General features: G+C 41.6%; 1 protein-coding gene across 2 annotated transcripts in view; it reads right to left on the bottom strand.

Annotated features, from left to right (window-relative positions):
• The window catches only part of LOC101586003 (apolipoprotein L3-like), a 20,420-nt gene extending 14,934 nt beyond the window's left edge, over positions 1 to 5,486 (bottom strand). Inside the window, exon 1 of one of the 2 annotated variants that reach the window (XR_002821764.1) lies at positions 5,297 to 5,461. The gene's annotated coding sequence lies outside the window, so the exon portion shown is untranslated. Of the gene's footprint in view, positions 1 to 5,296 lie in introns of both variants that reach the window. The other variant, XM_004634675.2, reaches the window with a different exon arrangement.
• Between the last annotated feature and the right edge of the window lie 7,672 nt (positions 5,487 to 13,158).

Here is a 13,158-nt window from a genome sequence, read left to right as displayed (position 1 = left end):
TGCAGATGGCATGATCTACTATGTGGAAGGACTTGTAGAATTAACACTTAAATTCAGCAATGCAGCTGGATACGAAATCAACACATGAAAATCAGTAGTGTTATTTTACTCCAATAATAATTAGAAAATTGATATAATTCACAATAATATAAGAAAAATTAAATTCTCAGGAATTAACCTCAGGAAGACAAAGACCTCAGAAACAAATACTATACTACTTTGCAAAAGTAGAGCAAAGAGGACATCAGATAATGCAAGATATCCCCAGTTTCTGGAAAAACAGGATCAATATAGTCAAAATGACTATAATTCCAAAACTGATACAGATTTAATTTTATTGCAATAAAAATACTAACAACATTTTTAGGTATATATGCAGAATGTTTTTAATAATTGTACTGTCAATTTCTTTTGGTCTTTAAAAGGAGCATTTAGTGCTTAAATTTTTTTTAGTTTTATTCTTATTCTTATCTTTTTCTTTTTAACTTCTTACAACTCTTTGTTATTGTTTCTTTTTTTTCTTTAAATCGATCTTACACTTTGATATCTGGTCATCTCACAACTAATTTTAAGATAACATCGTGCAACACAGCAATCATCATTGAATTCCTATTACTTTGTTTAGTGAAATTTGTTATTGTTTCTAATGATATTTTTGTCACTATTTTGTATTCTTTAAAAAATGTAAAGTATGGGCTGGTGAGATGGCTCAGTGGTCTAAAGCACCTACTTAGAACAAGCTTCGCAAAGCACAGGGGCCGTGGTTCCTCGGTTTGATCCTCCAGCACCACATGCCAGCCAGCCGTGCCCCCTGGTGGGCTGAGCTGGCCACACACACACACACACACACACACACACACACACACATAAATAAATAAAATAAAAGAACATTTAAAAAAAATATAAAGTAAAAAAATTAAAAAGAAGTAAAAGAACAGGGAAGAAAGAATATTAAGAAAGAAAAGGCAGAAAGACCAAAGAAGTGAGCTGAATAAAAGAAAAAAATTTAAATGTAATAAATTACAATATAAATATAAATTGAAAGTCAAGTACCAAAAATATAAAATCCAGAAAAAAAAAAACCCAAAAAACAAATCAGCAAGCAGTTCCTAGAACACAAATCCAAACTGCTCACACAGCTCAACTGACCCAGGAGACACAGTCTAGTTGTAAGCTGCCAGGCCCCTTTCCTTCCTGGGGCAGTGTGAGTGCCTGCCTAGGTGTGGTGAGGGCCGCTGGGCCTCTGGATCTACCTCCTGGCTGCAGTCCATGCTTTGGGCATGGCTGACCACAGGCCTGTGTCTCTGTTCCAATATCCGAAAACCTCAATAAGTTTGTGAAGAAGAGGATGTAGTGTGGTTTGTCCAATGCCCAGCTCTCCATCAGCTGCCTCCAGGGATCTGCCATCCCTGCTCCCTGGGCTGCAGAGCAAGTCCCCTCTGTTTCCCTTCTGCCTGGTACATCAAGAAGTGCTCTGAACAGGGCTCCACACTCTCTTCCTCTGCCCTCATCCCTTTACCTATCCTGGTATCAAGGACTCGTTCTTGGACCCGTGGAATGAGGTGCAACCCCCAGGCCTGGCAGAGGGTCTCTTTGAGCACAGCACAGTGGCCGATGGACAGGGTTTTACCCTGCCTCAGATCTTTCTACCCTGTGAGGAAAGAATGCAAGCATAGCCACTCTGGACAGGCTCTGCTTAACCCAGTGACATCTTGCTGCCTCCTCTGACCATGTAGCTCAACCTTTACCAAGATGAACCAAGGACAAATCTACAAAAGGTAAACTGGGGAGCTTATCAGAAAAGGCTCAGTGCAACAGGAGAGGTGTCTGCCCTGTCTTTTTCTTGACTCAAATGGGACATGGCCCCATCAACAGGACAGCATTTGAGATGGCAGGAATTAAGCATCTGAGAGAGCAGGAAGGGTGGGTGGGCAGAAAGTAGAGTTGTAGATGACACCACATATTTCTGGGTGACCATACACCCAATTCACATCTTCCTTGAGCACTCTAGGCCAGTTTCTCATCTTCGTAAACCAGGGGGTCTTTCTCTGGTGCTGAGGGCTGTGCTCCCTCCTCTCAACTGAGCCTGCTACCTGCACGAGCCTGAGAAAGGCTGCAGGGGGAAGGAAAAGGGAGGGTGCTGGTAGGATTTCTGCACTGTGTCCCCTGGCCCTGCTCCTAGCCAAATACATGGCCTAGGCAGGAAACACTTTGCTCCCTAGCAACTGTGACCACAGCTCTCCCCAGGAAGGAGAACAGAGGTTTCTGTGCAGTTTCTCTTTCCCTTTGCTGCAGAGCAGGCTGCTTAGCAGGGAGGAGAGAACGAGTATGGCATACTCCACCTGGAGACTCTCCACTGAGCAGCTAGGCCAGAGTTCAAGGCCCTGAGCACAACAACTAGGCCCTCCTGCCTTCCAAAGCACTTCCTTCCTTGTCTCTCCTTGTCGCCCCAGCTCCTTGGTCCCAGGCTCTTTCCTGGATCACAGGCTGCTCACCCTGGACCCAGGCCACTGCTGGGGCCATGCCTCCTCAGACACCTTTCCCATCTTCCCCTCCAGGCTAAGCCCAGCTCACAAGCCTCTTCCTCCCCACAGGCTGCCCCACACCCTCCTAAGGCCCCGGAATGTGGAGGGGACTCCTGGCTCTGTCTGTAGCAGGCTTCTGAGGGGAGCTGTCTCCCAGGGGACTCAGTGCAATCTGGCAGGCTCCTGTTGTCCCTTCTGCAGCAGCCCTAGTGGGCAACTAGAACCTCCCAGGATGGCCTCACCCTCCTCCTCACCCATCCTGCCCCAACACAGCCTATGGGAGGCATTTACTGGTCACAGGGCACCAGCCTCTCAGGCCCAGCTTCAGCTTCCTTCCTGCCTGAAAAACCGCATGTGCTTTTCTTGTCCATCTCCATGAATGGACTCTTAGCCAAGGACAAGCAGGAAGCTGGCTCAGATTTCATATGAGTTGGCTTGCTGATGTCAAGGTCTTTTGACAATTATATAAATTATATATAGAAAGTTTTCTTTCACTTTTCATGCTGTCTTTCTTTAGCATTAATATTTTAAAATGACAAGAAATAGGGCTGGGGAGATAGGTTGCTTGGCCATGCAAGTACCTGCCTAGTAAGTGCAAGAACGCAGCCTCAATCCCCAGTACCACATGCCATGCCCATGCTGGAAACCTTGGTGGGCCACACCAGCCAAGGGAACCAGGCATGTGGGAGCATGTCTGTAATTGAGTTCTGGGGAGCCTGAGGCTGGAGGATCACTATGAGTCAGAGCTCGTAGAGACCCTGTACTAAATAAATGAATAAATAAGTGCTTAAAAAATAAAAAGTAAAAAAATAAAGAAGTGATGAGAAACAAAGAGACAATTTTAAAATCATGTGGCCCAGCTATTATCTGAAGAGAAGCAGGATTTCCTCCCAGAGCTCTAGAGCCCTCTTCGAAGGTGACACCCAGCGCCAGATCTTGAGCTCAGCTGCGCTGGCCCCTCTCCTCCTTGCTCACTAGGGAAGCCAGGGAGTTTCCATGTAAAGGGTGGAAGTCATTGTCTAACTCTTTGGCTCCTCTGCTGCAAGCCCACAGTAAGAAAACACAGTTCATACGCAGAGATACATTTTGAAACTCACTGAGTTTAAAAGGACAAAGTGTCCATGTGTTGCCTGTGTGGGCTCATTCGCACTTTGCAATCAACTTGGGTGTAAAACATTCCAGAGCTTTGGGAGATGATCGGCAATCCCGTCCAACACTGCAGCGTTCAGATGCAGCGTGTGCACTTGGCCGAGGTTCCCCCACCACGGACCACAGAGTAACAGTGTGCAGGGGAAGGTGCTCTGGGGTGTGCAGGTGGTGTTCAGATGGGCTTTAAAGAAAAAGGAGGGGAAATCTAACCTTCAAGCTAAACAAGGATTGAGAGAAAAGTCCACTCATGCTGGAAAATTCTGTACCGTGCTGAAACAGAGTGGGAAGGAAGGAAAGAGAAGCGGCTTGTAATAAAACCCTCGGCGCTGTGTATTTCAGTCTGAACACACCAGGTTCCACAGAACAGTCTGATCAGCTAGTGTGAAAGTTCATGACAGTGTGCGTGAGTGTGTGTGTGTTGGCTTATGTGAGGTTAAATATTACTGGGTTGCCCGTATTTGAAGTGCATTATTTTTACTATTATAGAAAATAGTCAGCTATGCTTGGGTGTGGTAGCTGGGACCTCCCTCTACCCTTGAGAATGAGCAGGTCTAGAAGCCAGCACAGGACTTTTTGCCCAAATTTCTTTCAGCCCTTGGGATTCCAAGCCCTGCTGGCCCCTCTTCTGCTACCTACGAAAGGCCCACCCAAGAAGCTCGCTGAGGGCTCAGGAAAGCGGAGAACTCTAACTCCGTTTCCATGAAGCAAAAGCAGAGGCTCGGGAAGGGAAATGAGCTCCAAGTGCCGTATCGCTGTTGGTGGACAGAGTGGAGGGCAACAGTGGCCTCTGCCTCTGAGATTCAAGCAGAAATTTCTAACGACCCAACTTTTTCTGTTTTGTCTGCATGCATGGGTACAGAGGTCTACCCTGACACACCGGCAGTGTGGCCTTGCATTGTAGGATTACAAAGGTCAGATGCTGGGGACGTCATTCAGCCACCTCCTCCACTCAGTCCCCACATGTCTGCACCTCCCGCACCCCACAGGAAGCACAGCCTCTGCGTTTTCATTCTCTCCCCACATACCTACAGAGGACAGGAGCTGGCCAGCAGGTACAAGCTGGCTGGCCACGTGCTTTGCCTCCTTCCCAGGACCCTGGGCAAGCCCATCTGTTCATAACATTTTAGTTTCTCCTCAGGGCCCCGAACTAAAAGGTACCCAGACACAGAGTGGGTAGGCAGGACAGCCTCTGCTTCACAGCTCCAGACAAATGTTTTTTTTTATCTTTAGGTCTCAGCAGCATCCCCCTGTGTCCATCCTCAGATCCCCTAGTGGCATCTACTGCCATTAGTTCCCTAAAGTTTCTCAAAATGTTAGCCGACCCATCTACCCTCTCCTTGGGTCACATGCCCTTCTCTCTCTCCAGCAGTCTGTCCCTGGAGCTCAGCCACCACCAGGAGCTTTGTGCCCCATCTAAGCAGACCTTCACATTCCTCCATTTAGGGTACATGGGAGGGAGTCAATTAGACACACTACTGGGTTTAAATCCATGCTCTTGTGCTCAAGTGCATGTCCAGGCTCTGTTCCCTAATGTTGCCCAAGTCATCTATAAAATGGAGACAATAACCCTTTTCTGACAAAGAGATCCTCAGACTGAAGACATAGAGGAATGCACAACTTACCAAAGAAGCCTCCTGGGGCTGATTCTGTGAGTTTAGACACAATCCAGCTGGCTCAGCTGCTCTTTGCGGTGTGGATCACTCACAACAAGGAGAAATGAGCAGCAGCTTTATAGGCTAATAGTCCCATGAGCTAAAAAGGGAAACTGAAAGTGGATTTCTGAGGTATTCATCCCCCTCCCTGCATAGCATGCCAAGATGTAAGCTCAGCCAGGTCATTCCAGGTTATTCTCAGCCAAGCTCACCTCACATGTAGGATCACTGAAAAATGATCAGCCACGTTGCAAGGGTGGGACCCTCTGCACCTTACTTCCTGCTACCTCGGGCTTGGCACTGAACAGCCAGCATTCTTGTTCCTCACCCACATTGTCCTGGCCTTTCTCCTGCCCTGCATATTTACTGCGTCCTTCTTCTGTGGTCTAGCTCTAGATGTCCCTCTCCCAAAGCCTTGTACAGTCATGGGGTGTTTGGAGGTGCTGGATCTAGAGTGTGTGATTGATTTGTAGTGTGATGCTGGGATTAGGAGTTCTGGGATTAAGGGTGGGCGATTTCTGGAGCGTTCTGCTGGTAGGATTGACACAGCCTTAAAATGGTGACTGGAAACAATATAAGAGAGAAAAGTGCCTAGCTTGCTCATCCTGCTCATTGCTTTGCTACTTTCTGCCTGACACGACTTCTGTCTGTCTGTCTGTCTGTCTGTCTGTCTGTCTATTTGTCTGTCTGTCTGTCTTTCTTTCTTTTTTTTATATTTTAGGGAAGGGTCTACAGGGTGTTGAGGGTCTCACTACTAGATCAGACTCATAATGATCCACCTGTTTATAGCCTTCCAAGAGCTGGGATTACAGACATGCACCACCACACCCAGTCACAATTGTCATCTCAGCACACCCTCGGGGTGAGGCTGGCATGCAGCAGGCCAGGGGATTGAACCTTCATCTGCCATATGCTACTTCGGAGTCAGTCAACTATGACAGAAGCCACTAACGACTGTGAGCTAACTACATCTTTCTTCCTTTATTTTGTGAATTCTGTATCTTATCTTACAGCAAGAGAAATGTAACTAAGACAATTTGGTATCAGAAAAGTGGGACTGTTGCTGTGAGTATGCTTGACGTTTGAGTCAGAAGCCTTTGGGAATGGCTTGTGCAAAGATGTTGGAAATGTTTGCAGATCCTGCCTGAAAAAGCAGATTGTATGGGAGATTCTGGTCAGAGCTCAGAAGACCAGAAGACTGACAGCAATTGTACAAGTAGACCAGGTTGAGTGGTTTCTCTTGGGAAGGACTACATTGGTAGTTGAACCTCAGAATATGTGTTAAAGGTTGCAGAAAGTTTTCTGTATTTTGCTCATGTCCAGAGACTGCCTCTAACTATGTTTAAGGATGGAGGACTAGTTAGTCTGGCAGAAGAAACTTCAGGGCAGTCTAATTGACTACTGTTGAGAGCTACTGTTGGCATGGCTACTGTTTGGAACTTTAATCAGATTTATGTTGAGAATCAAAAGCAAAGATTACAACAGAATGATTCAAAACTTTGTGAGTTTAGCTGTAAACGAAGCTCCAATAAAGTTGTGGCCTTCAAAATGAAACAGAGGTGCACAGGAAGTGTCTGGTACTTGGCACGTGGCAACCTACTTGGCCGGAGGAACCCAGGTTAAATTCACTCTAACAAGGGGCAACATTTTGCACACAAAGTACTAATTTACAAGTTTTTCAGTTGTATAATTATAGATAGCTTATATGCTCTAAAGTACAAAGTCAATAGTTACCACAGATTGTCACTTCCTAAATTTTGCTTGATTTCATGAGTATAGCTAAGATGTCACATTTGTAAGCACTCGTTCTCCCTTAGGTAACAATATTGGGAAGCTTTGGGGCAATAACCTTACTATATCCTCCACCAAAAGATTGTGTATAGAGTCATCCAGAAAACAACATCCCACTCTCAATTAATTGGGAAGGCAGAACTTTGTGACAGACACAAACCAAGAATCTTCCACACACGGAAGAGATCTCTGAAGAACGCAGCATTCTTAGAGAGGCCTTGATAGTAGTTATATTAGCTACTTACTACTGAAACTTTCTATATGATTCATGACAGATAACTTAGGATGAAGTTTACGAATGCAAAGAAAAGGCTGTTTCACTTTGCACAACCAGCAAGCTGATGTACAATACCTGGTGGCAAGCTGCCAGAGACGGAGCAATCCTGTTTCTGTTCTAAGAAGTGTCTTAGAGACCAGAGGAGGAAATCTTGTGTACTTCAAAGTCTTAAGATAACTGCAGTATGTGACTGATCATAATCTCTTGATTTAGAGGACCTCTTGTGCCTTGTCCTTTGCCCATGATTTATACTTTCTAATCTTCTCAATAAATACGCTGTGCATGCTTAGTTTGGACAAGACTTCTGAGTCTCCTTTAGCTAACTGCATCCAGCTTTACTGTCATTCTGCTTGCAGCTCTGATTGATCTGCAAAACAACTCAGAAGCATCATCACAGAGGTCAAAATCATTTTTTAATAGAAAATGTGAAGACAAAGGAGCAAAATGCATTTTCAGACCTCCCACCAGCAAGAACAAGACAAGGAGACATCAACATAGATCAAATTGGAAATTGCTCACCAATTTTCTGAAGTGATAGCAACTGAAGTAAAGGAAAAACTCCAGGAGGCTTTAGAGGAAATCAGATCGGAAATAATCTCTCAGGTTAAAAAAAAAAAGAAATGATGACTGAAATGAAAGAATTGTTGAACATATCTAAAGAAGATATAGATTAAAAACATAGGAGTATTGAAAAATTATGGAAGCCTTGAATGAACAATACAGTAAAGGATTATAACACACGAAATGGATTCAAATAGATATCTAGAAAATTACAACTTCAAACGAAAGCTGGTAAGACCACTTTAATGAAACTAAAGGATAGACTTTCAGACATTGAGGATATCATTGTAGCTAGTGACCATGAAAAAAAAAGATCTCTTAAAAATAACAAGAGACTGAGAAATAAATATTCAACAGTGCAAGATGATGCAAAGAATTACAATAGAAGACTAATTGGTGTCAACAAAAAAGCAGCAGTTAACAAAACGAAATGACCAAATTATTATTTTCAGAATAGCAGAAAATTTCCCAAGCATGGGAAAAGAACTTGACAAATAGATGTGAGGAATATACAGCTCCAATTAGCATAACCAAAATAAACCTACACAAAGACATATAAAAATCAAAATTCCAGAAATTCAGCACAAGAACAGATTATTAAAAGCTGTGGTACAAGGGCACTCACTTTACACTACTAGAATGGCAAGCAGAAATACCAAAGTGACACTCAGGATTTGGAGGCAGAATTATTTAACACTGGATGGGCACTGACAGCAAATCAATGGTCCCTCAAAATGTTAGCCTTAAAGTCCCTGGGAGAGAGGTTTTATGGGATGGCAAAAAAGGGGAAGTACAGAGTTAAAGTACTTTAACTTTGATTGGTTCTTATATTATGCATCATAGTAACCAGCTATACATGACAGTGACCAGCAATTTCTAAGAGACAGAAGCAACTGGAACTGCAAGAGGAGCTATTACTTGGGCCACTAAGAAACTAAAGTACACTGGATGTGGGGGCACTTTATGTTCCACTATGACCAGCATGTTTTAGGATTCAGTGATGTGCAACAGAAGAAATTGTGCAAAAGCCTGAAGGAGCCAACTTTATACAAATCTGAGAGCAACCTTGGGTTTTCCCTACCCAAAGGCACTAACCCAAGAAAGAGATAACTGTAGACAAAAACACAGTAAGGAAAAGAGGAGATTCAGATAGTTGTCAGCTGAAGATAATTCCCAGCCCCCACATACAGAAGCTAGGATGAGCCCTACACCCTGCACAAATCCTACTGATAAACTGATGGGATTACAAAGCACTTTTCTGGGATCCACTGTGGATATAAGACATAACTGCAGACCCCAGGTGAATTTTATTATTGTGTTTGTTTAATTATTGTTGTTTTTTCTATTTAGGTTTCTGGTCTTTATTTTTGTTTTGCTCTGTTCATCTACTTTCTCTCTTTCCTCCATTCTTTCTCTAGATTTTATGATGTTTCCATGTGAATGAACATTATCTCTTCTCCTGGTTTGCTTCTATATTCTTTTTGCTTTGTCTTTCATTCTTGCTCTCCTGTGTTCACCTCTACTTTCCTAAAACTTCGGGAATCATGTGGTTCCCTCCAGCATTCTTTCTACATAAATATCCACATTTGTCTGATTTTCCACAGGCCTCTTAAATATCTCTCCCACCACAGTAAAATTACTCTACTAAGTATTGCATAAAAGTTGCTGATATATGTTGAATTTTGTTGTGTACTTATAGAGTTTGCTCCTAGGGTTAAAGATACCAACTTAATAGTTACCACAATTTGTCAGTAGCTGGGCTGTGTATGATGCTATTGTTATTGTTAATTGCACTACTTTAGGCAGGAGCTCATATCTGTTGTAATTAATTTTTCTTGCTCATATGACAACACTGTGATTTTCTAGGGCATAGCCATCATAAGTTTCCTGTACCAAAAAAGTGAGTGCTGAGACAAATACATGGCAACTTCTCATTCTTAATAAACTGTGAAGGTATTTTCTTGGGATAGATACCAGTACCAAGAACCACCTACACCTATAAGACACCTCAGGCAGTAGACTTTCCTAGGGAAGCCTCAAAAATAGTGATAAAGCTATATACCATAAGAAATCCTCAAGCATCAACACAGAAAACTAAATAAAATAGAAAATGACAAGATGAAGAAGCAAAATGTAACTGAAAACCTCCAGCTCATCCACAACAAGTCCAGTGTATATTGAGCTAGAAGAAAATGGAAGCCACCCACACAAACTTTCTAAAATATTTGGAACAGCAGCAAAAAAAAATGAGGTTTCAGAAAAAAGTAACTGCTCAGGAAAAATAATGAAGATCAAAATAAGAAAACATGCTCAATTAATCAAGAGTAGACAAAGATAGAAAGCTAAAGGACCTAAGGAAAATGAATGCCCAACACAGGAATAGAATACAATCCATGGAGCAATTCCAATCAGATATACAGGAGATTAAAATTTCATTGAAAGTATATGCAACAGATTTAATTAAGGGGTAGATACAATATCAGATCTAGAAAACAGAATTGCAGTTAGTAACCAAAAATAATATTAAAAATAAGAAGATAACATGAAAAATCAACAGCTGCAAGATGAAGCAAGCTTGAAAGAACAGCATAGGATTGATTAAAGTCAATGAGGGAGCCAGAGGTAGTGCAAACTCAGTAAAAATCCTCTTCAGAGAAATATTGGCAGTAAGCTTTCTAAACATGGAGAAAGAATTTGACATATAATTATATGAAGCATAAAAGACACTAAATAGCCATGATCAAAATAAATCTACACCAAGGCATATAATAATCAAGTTGCCAGGCTTAGAAAATTTATCACGAGAACAGTATATTAAACGCTGTTAGAGAAAAGAAACAAATCACCTATAAAGAAAACCCATGGGAATCACAGCAGATTTCTCAACACTAAACAACAAGCCAAGAAGAGCTCAGAGTGAGGTTTTAGCAAGACTTTAAATAATACAAACTACAATCCAGATCAGTGAACCCCACAAAAATATCTCTCAAAATCAATGAAGACATAAGATGCGTCCATGATAAATAACAACTGAACAAATTCATGACCTCCAAACCAGTTCTGCACAATGGCCTGTTATATTTTAGAAAGATACTGAAGACCACAATTGCAAGAACATCAATAAAAAGAAGGCACAAATCAGGACAAGGAATTAAACAGATGGTTACAGAGTGTTTTTTTTTTTCTTTTGATTGGTATTTTTAGGGAACGGTCTACAGGGTGTTCAGGGTCTCACTACTAGATTGGTCTCATAGTGATCTGCCTGTTTACAGCCTCCCAAGAGCTGGGATTACAGGTCTGTGCCACCACACCCAGTCTCGATTGCCTTCTCAGCGCTTCCTGGGGGTGGGGTCAGAACGGCAGGCCTGGGAATTGAACCCCTGGCCCCTGCACCTGCTTTTTTTTTTTTTAAATTCTAGTATTTATTTTAAAAAATTGATATTAAAATTCTACTCTAGCCTTAGAGGTGGAAAATGTGATGGAACAATCTGAGTCTACTCTAGATTCAGGATAAGATAACCGTTCTCTGCACCTGCAGAGAAGGTACTTTAAATCTGCTGAGCTATTTGGCCAGCCCTTGGAATTAAACAGATGGGAAAGACAGGAAATCAACAATAGGAAAACAATATGAGAAGGAAGAAACAATACATGACAGTTATAAGCATCCATATAAATGCTGTTAATTCACCAACAAAAAGAAACAAACTGATCAAATGGATCCAAAAGCACGATCTAATAACATGCTGCATGCAGAAAACACACATAACTCAAGAAGAAATTTATAGGCTGAAAGTCAGAGGATTGGAAACAATACTCCCCATGATGGGTTCCTTGAAAAAGGCAAAGATAGCTATTCTAACTTTAAGCCAAGTGAACTTGAAGAAAAGAATGATCATAAGCCATGAAGAAGGTTTCTACATACTTGTTAAGGGGTAACTCCAGGAAGAAGAGAAAACAGTCATCAATACATATGCACCCAGTATTGGTGCACTCAACAACATAAAACAGATATTAACAGACATGAAAAATCAAATAAGCATTATAACATTTATAATATGGGACCTTAATACTCTAAAAATGGATAGGTTAACTAGACAGGAAATCAACAAAGGAATATGAGAACTGAACCAAACATGTCAGAGAATAGAGTTGGCAAATGTCTACAGAGTTTTCAACTCCCCATCAGAGCAGCACATGAAATTATCTCTGAAACAGACCACATGCTACCCCATTGAACATGGTCAAGTACATGCAGTGGAACACAAATTATCCCATGTATATCATGTGACCATAATGCAACAAAAATTGAAATCAACAGCAAATGAAGCACAAACAACCTAAATAAACACATGAAAATTAGTAACATGTTCCTGATGAACCTATGGATCACAGATGACATTAAAGAAGAAATTAAACAGTATCTACCATTACATAATATTGTCAATATAACATACTAAAAATTATGGGACACCAGGAAAGTAGCCTTAGGAGGGAAGTGGTGAATTTTGACAACAGAAAAACAGGACAAGGTCAAATAAACAACCTAATGTTGAATCCCAAACTTCTAGAAAAAAGGAGAACAAATCACACACAAACATAGTGTGAGGGAGGAAAGTATGAAGATGAGAGCAGAAATTAATGCAATGGAGACTAAGAAAACAATACAAAGAGTCAATGAATTGAAGAGTTGATTCATTGAAAAATTAACTAAAAATGTTCAACTTTATCAAAAAGAGGAATGAAAAAACTCAAATTTATGCTTTTACAAATGAAAAAATGAACACACAATGGCTCCTGGGATGTCCAGAGATCAACAATCTTGCAACATATACTGTAGTAAGAAGCAAAACACAGAAGAAATAAACAGATTCCTAGCTACATATGAATTGACAATGCTGAATCAATAAGAGAAAAATTCTAGATCTACAAAATATGGTACAGGGTTTCAGGTTAAATCCTGAGGGGATTCGACTGACCTTATCAGATGCAAAAGTTACATTTCTTGTTATATAGGTCTTGCTTTATCTTGGTCTTAACTATCCAGCAGAAAAATATGAAAACAAAGTATAAAAAGTAAAACCACATTAATATGCTGAGCTGTAAAAAGCTCAAGTCAACAACTTTGGACATTGCCAGTCTTACGGGAGACCCACTACTATTATGGACTATAGGACTCTATTGGGAGATTCTGCTGAATTCAAAC

The sequence above is a fragment of the Octodon degus genome, unplaced genomic scaffold (genome assembly GCF_000260255.1).
Source record: "Octodon degus isolate 3935 unplaced genomic scaffold, OctDeg1.0 scaffold00064, whole genome shotgun sequence".
Taxonomy (NCBI): domain Eukaryota; kingdom Metazoa; phylum Chordata; class Mammalia; order Rodentia; family Octodontidae; genus Octodon; species Octodon degus.
The sequence above is the reverse complement of the archived record's forward strand: the minus strand, read 5'-3'. Positions and strand labels throughout refer to the sequence as shown.